Consider the following 7,268-nt stretch of genomic DNA (forward strand, 5'->3'; position numbering starts at 1 on the left):
TGAAAGTCATCCTAAGAATCACAAATAACTTTTGGTCAGAACTCTAAATTTAGAATAATATTGATTCCTCAAACAATACTATTTTAAATTAACCAACACCTCAAAACACCGTGAATTTTGTATGCCACGTTAGTGTGGACGTATACTAATTCAACATTTGTAAAAGGAGGGTTTTAACCCATTAATTTTATTATCTTGTCAACCTAACTTTTTGACAAATAAAATTAATAGTTGGTATCATTTGGTCACACAAATAATAGCAGTGACTCCGATGGGGAGGATACTATTAGATGTGTCTAAGTGTATACCACTACTTGACACTAAGTCCATTAATAAGATTATGCCCCTTCCGTTGGGGAAGATCACACGCTCTTAATTAACTTCCTATAGTCATCCAAAAATGGAAGTCTATTCTAGTGATCCGCAAACAAGCTCATCCGTTATAGAGGAAGGCACTCAGAGCCAACGCGCAAGCTTGTTTGCATCACTTACAAACCAGTAATAGAGACCATGAGATTTACTTAAAAATCTCTCTCCCACTTAGTTATTTATAAATGAGGAATTTTAACTATGCTAGCCTACTAAACTTGTAAACTAACATGCACACACAGCACAATATAAAAGCAATAAATAGAAAATCTAATTTTCAACTATTATGGCTTTTGTCTCTAGTTGTCCTCCGTGTGTTGTCATCCCAAGCTGCTGCCATATTTGGCCACCGCCACCGGGTCTAGCAGTCACATCCATCTTGCTCCTAGTTCTGCTGCGCCTCTGGTCCTTAGAAGGTTCCACGCGTTGCAAGATTCGATCTGCGACATAAATAGAATTTTACATTTTGATCCTATATTCCAAAAAAGGAATGTACATGTATCTAGATCAAAAATAAAATCCTAATAAAACTAAATACAGCTCCTGCTGTATTTAAATACAATCATGCACACACATATAAATGCCCTTGACATGTCCAAGGGTCCAATCACACACATAATAACTAAAAACCATAATAGTTGGATCCTGCATCCACAAAGTTAGCACATCCTACTATTAACCTGCCTAAATTATGTATGACATGTGCATAATTAACCTAATACCAAATACACAGAGGCAAAACCCTAGCTCTGATACCAATTGTTGGCTGCTACTCGAAAAACCTAGAGGTTCCACTGTACAAAAATTTGTACAAAGGTCTGAACCTTTTCCTAGCTACCATGTGTTCTTTTAAATTAAATTTTGGATCGCCTGCAGAACTTAACACGTTTGATCCAAAACTTAATCTATTCGTTCTTTTAGGTTTTGACTTGGGTCTCCTACGGAACTTAACACGTTCGACCCAAATCACCTTAAGTTATTAATTCCATTAAATATTAATTTCCATAATCGGTTCCCAGTACTGACGTGGCGAGGCACATGGCCTTCTTGGATATGGGAGCAACCACCACCGACTAGACAAAACCTTTTATAGAAAACTAATATTTAATTTCCTAAAATAACGTTAGGTTAACCGAAAAGAACAATCAAATCACAAGGAAAAGAAAAAAAAAAGAACACAATATCGAAAAACATATTCAAAATTCTAGAATCGTAAGTCTCTTGTATTTAGTATTATTTCCAAAAATAACTAATATGATGCGGAAAGAAAAATTACTAGTTATACCTTTTAGAAAGACCTCTTGATCTTCTACCGTATTCCTCTTCTAATCTCGGACGTTGTGTGGGCAACGATCTTCCGAGATGAGAAACCACCAACCACCTTCTTCTCCTCCTAGCTAGGTTCGGCCACAAAGGAAAAAGCTTCACCAAGGAAGAAAATCAAAACACTAACCAAGCTCCAAGAGATGCTCGCTTCCTCTCCTTCTTCTTCTTCTTCTCCAAGTAGTATCCGGCCACCACAAGAGCTCCAAGGAAAGAGAGGGGTTCGGCCACCACAAGAAGAAGAGAGGGAAAGGATGGCCGGCCACACCAAGGAACAAAAGAGGGAGAGAAATAAAATAGAGGTTGTGTCTTGTGAAGGCACCCTCACCCCTTCTTTTATATTCCTTGGCCTAGGCAAATTAGGAAATTTAATTACAATAAAATTTCCTTAATTTCCTTGACATGATTTAATTGAGAAAAATAAAATAAAATTTCCCAAATTAAATTCAAGTGGCCGGCCACATCATGAAGAACAAATTGGACAAGTTTTAATCAACAATTAAAACTTCCTAATTTGTTTCCGGAAATTTTAAAATTAAAATTTCTCTTCAAAAATCTCTTCATGGTTGATAAAAAGAAATTTTCATAATTTTAATTTTACAACATGTGAATAATTTTTAAAGAGAAAATAAAATATCTCACCAATCTACAAATAAGGAAAGAGATCTAATCTCTTTCTTTAATCTATTGTAGATCTTTTACAAGAGAGATATTTTAATTTTAAATCTCTTTAATAAATTATATCTTCCACATAATAAAAATTAAAATTAAATTTCTTTTTTAATTTAATTTGGTCGGCCCCCACTAGCTTGGGTTCAAGCTAGGGCCGGCCACCCAATCTTATACCTAGGTCGGCCCTAGCTTGGTTCCCAAGCTAGCTTGGCCGGCCCCTTATTGGTGGGTATAGAAGGTGGGTATAGGTGGGTATAGTACTCTATAAATAAGAGGCTACGATAGGGACCGAGAGGAGGAATTGGTTTTGGTCTCCCGATAAAATTAAGCATCCCGTGTTCGCCCCGAACACACAACTTAATTTTATCAATAATAATTCATTCCACTAGAGAACTATTATTGAACTACCGCACCAATCCCAAATTACATTTTTGGGCTCCTTCTTATTATGAGTGTGTTAGTCTCCCTGTGTTTAAGATATCGAATGTCCACTAATTAAGTGAGTTACTGACAACTCATTTAATTAATATCTTAGTCCAAGAGTAGTACCACTCAACCTTATCGTCATGTCGGACTAAGTCCACCTGCAGGGTTTAATATGACAATCCTTATGAGCTCCTCTTGGGGACATTATCAACCTAGTATCTCTAGGACACAGTTTCCTTCTATAATCAACAACACACACTATAAGTGATATCATTTCCCAACTTATTGGGTTTATTGATTCATCGAACTAAATCTCACCCATTGATAAATTAAAGAAATAAATATCAAATATATGTGTTTGTTATTATATTAGGATTAAGAGCACACACTTCCATAATAACTGAGGTCTTTGTTCCTTTATAAAGTCAGTATAAAAGAAACGACCTCAAATGGTCCTACTCAATACACTCTGAGTGTACTAGTGTAATTATATAGTCAAGATAAACTAATACTTAATTACACTACGACCTTCTAATGGTTTGTTCCTTTCCATTTTTGTCGTGAGCTACTGTTTATAATTTATAAGGTACTGATAACATTATCTTCTGCATGTGACACCACATACTATGTTATCTACAATATAAATTAATTGAACAACTACAACTAAATGTAGATAATTTGACCAAATGTGATTCTTTATTCATAATGAATGTTTACAAAGCTTAGGCTTTCAGTATACACTCCAACAAGAGAGACATAGGAAATGGGTCAAGGCAGATGAATGGCGCGGTGTTACATTTTGACTTCAATGTCAAATGTGCTGCAACATCAGTATCAAGCCCTACCCACTACCTATGACATGATCATCAATCTCAAGGAACTCTTCGGACACCAAAATCGGACTGCCAAACAGGAGAACAATTAAGGTGTATCTTATTTATTAGTTGTTGAAACATGTTTAGCGGTGTTATCTACCGGTACCTGGTGTGTAGATACGGGAGTCACTGATCATGTCTGTAATTCATTATAGGGGTTCCAGGAAACCTGACGACTACATGAAGGGGAAATCACCGTCTACATGGGCAATGCTATAAGCGTGGCGACTGTTGCAGTGGGAGATGTTTATTTATCTTTTGATAGGAATAAAACTTTGATTTTGAAAAATTATCTTTACGTACCATATTTTAGAAAGAACTTGATTTTAGTTTCTAAATTATTTATGGATGGATATTCTGTTTCTTTTGATGACAAAGTGGTTGTCAAGAAAAATAGGATGGTTATTTGTTCTGGTACATTGGTTGGCAATTTGTATACTCTTAATCCAATAACTCCCATGATGCAACAAATGAAAATTAATAACACATCTTTTAATTCTAATAAGAGAAAGTAACCTTTGGAAATAAACCAAACATATCTTTGGCATCTAAGGTTGGGTCATATTAACTTGAGTAGGATTCAAAAGTTAATAGCTGATGGACTTTTGGGTTCATTGGTAGTGGAAAACTTTCCGATCTGCGAGTCTTGCTTGGAAAGAAAAATGACCAAGAGATCTTTTAAGGCAAAGGGGTATAGATCCAAAGAAGTGTTGGAATTGGTTCATTCTGATTTGTGTGGGCCTATGACTATCCAGGCAAGAGGTGGTTTTGAATATTTTGTCTCTTTTATAGACGACTATTCGAGATATGAGTACATTTACTTGATGCGCCGCAAGTCTAAGTGCTTTGATAAGTTCAAAGATTACAAGGCTGATGTGGAGAAATGTCATGGTAAAAGTATCAAGACACTATGGTCTGATCATGATGGAGAGTACCTCTTAGGAGAGTTTAGGAGTTACTTATCAGAGGTCGGGATTCAATCCCAATTGTTTGCACTTGGTACACCCCAATAGAATGGTGTGGCAGAACGAATGACTCTTATGGAAATAGTTAGATCTATGATGAGTTATTCAGAATTACCAAATTCATTTTGGGGATATGCTCTGAAAATGGAGGTGTACATTCTGAACTTGATACCTTCTAAGTCAGTACCCTCTACTCCCACAGAATTGTAGAATGGACGTAAGCCTAGTTTAAAACACATTCGGATTTAGGGTAGTCCAGCACATGTGCTGAAGGGAGACACTAATAAGTTGGAATCACGTACAGAAGTTCACATGTTTGTGGGATATCTTAGAGGAATGAAAGGTGGTTTATTTTATAATCCTAAAGATGAGAAGGTCATTGTTAGCACCAATGTCCGATTTTTAGAAGAGAATTATGTAATGAACCACAAGCCCATGAGTAAAATTGTTCTTGAGGAAATAAGAGAGGGCGCTTCAATTTTAGTACCAACAGTACAAGATGAGATACCACAAGTAACTGCAACATGTGTCACAAATAATGCACAATTACAGGTAGTGCCTCGTCCTAGTGGGAGAGTTATTAGACAACTTGATAGATTCATATTTTTGGGAGAGTCTTCGGACTTGATCCCTGGTGAACATGAAGTTGATCCCTGGACATATGATGAAGCACTCCAAGATAAAGATGTAGCATCTTGACAAAGTGCAATCAACTCTGAAATAGAATCTATGTATTCTAATCAGGTCTGGGAGCTTGTAGAACCACCAAATGGTGTAAAAGCCATTGGATGTAAATGGGTCTACAAAAAGAAAAAGAGGAACAAACGAGAAGGTGGAAACTTTTAAAGCGAGACTTGTTACGAAGGGGTATACTAAAAAAGAGGGAATCGATTATGAGGAAACTTTTTCGCCAATAGCTATGCTTAAGTCTATCTGGATTCTTTTATCTATTGCTGCTCATATGGATTATGAGGTTTGGCAAATGGATGTTGACCAAATCTCATGATCGGTCGATTGAACCGAGGATAGATAGAGACTCAGTCAAATCGGGTTGATCGGATCGAATGAGGCGAAGATCATCAGCTGATCGGTCGACTGAACAGCGGGAGCGATCGATCGAACGAAGGTTCTATCCGGAGATGTTGCATTTGGAAGGAAGCTCGGGCGGGTTCAATAGGTTCGGTCCACCGAACCAGGGGATCGGTCGATCTATCCGGGTCGAGTCAAAACTTGATCTCAAGATCAGAGGATCTGGATCAAGTTTGAAAAGGCTATAAAAAGGGGTCTCGGCCAACACTTCAGGGATACCAAAAATCAGACTATTTGTGCTCCTGTGTGTTGCTCCGAAACGCTTCAACAACACTCAATTGCTGCCCCGACAATCGACGACTCTTTTACTTATCCTTATATTGTAGGTATACTTTGTTTACTTTTGTACTTGTAATTGCTTACTTGTAAAGAATTTTTGAGCTATTAGTGCTTTCCCACTGAGAGCGATCAACGATCGCGGGCCTTGGAATAGGAGTCGTCATACGCTCCGAACCAAGTAAAAGAAATCATGTTAGCAATTGCTTTTGTGTCTTTCTTTATTCCGCCGTGTTCTTATTCTGAGTTTTCTGAAATAAATGAATTAGCCATGAGTGCTATTCACCCCCCCCTTCTCTAGCACGTCATCGATCCTACAAGCTGAGCTGAACACTTGGCACGAGATGGAAAATCCAAGTGAGTCATGATTGTCTGGACACTTAGCGGTCGAAAGTCCAATAGGAAGTTATCATGAAACGAGGAAGTTTCGATAGAGCAAACTTTCGAATGTCATAACTTTTGACTCGGATATCACAACAAGATGATTTTCATTGTGAAATGGAACTTGTTCAGAGATCTATGTTTGTCAAACTCAGCTATCAGTCAATTGATGGATTTGATCAGTCTATTGATGGCTTTAAAAACTAAATAGAAGCAAGATAGAATCGGTCGATTGATGCGTTTGATCAATTGATTAATAAATTTAGAAACTAAACTAAACAAAAATAAAGTTAAATTTGTATGATTTGATTCGACTGATGAAATTAGTTGACTTTTGTGTTGGGTTGCAATGGTTGTAAATAACATCTCACAATGAAAACACATGGAAATGATCATGAACTTATAAGAGAAAGATATCTCTATTGTATAAGACCTTTTGGGTGGAGCCTAAAACTAAAATCATTAGGGCTTAGGCCCAAAGTGGACAATATCATAAAATTAGGGAGATATCTTAATTCTTTTGGTCATAACAATTGGTATCAGAGCTTAGATTGTCAGAAGGACTAACAGTCGACTGTGCACAAGAGTCATACTCCAATCAAGCCATGTGAGTGGAATATTGACCTCTAATTAAGGAAGTTAGGGCTTCCATGTCTGAAGCAAGATGACTAGACACTAGGTAGAGAAGTCCTAGTTGCGGTTAGGCAAGAAAGACTTAGTAAGTCAGTTGGATTGGGAGGCAAGGAAGTCCTAGCAGGTAGGTGGACTAAGGGCTAAGGAAGTCCTAGTAAGTCAGTTGGATCGAGGGGCAGGAAAGTCCTGGTGGGTTAAGAATTAAATGACATCAAGCTGATATGCTTGAGAGGGTGGTCCTTCATTTAAGGGGTGATTA

The sequence above is a fragment of the Zingiber officinale genome, chromosome 10A (genome assembly GCF_018446385.1).
Source record: "Zingiber officinale cultivar Zhangliang chromosome 10A, Zo_v1.1, whole genome shotgun sequence".
NCBI lineage: Eukaryota > Viridiplantae > Streptophyta > Magnoliopsida > Zingiberales > Zingiberaceae > Zingiber > Zingiber officinale.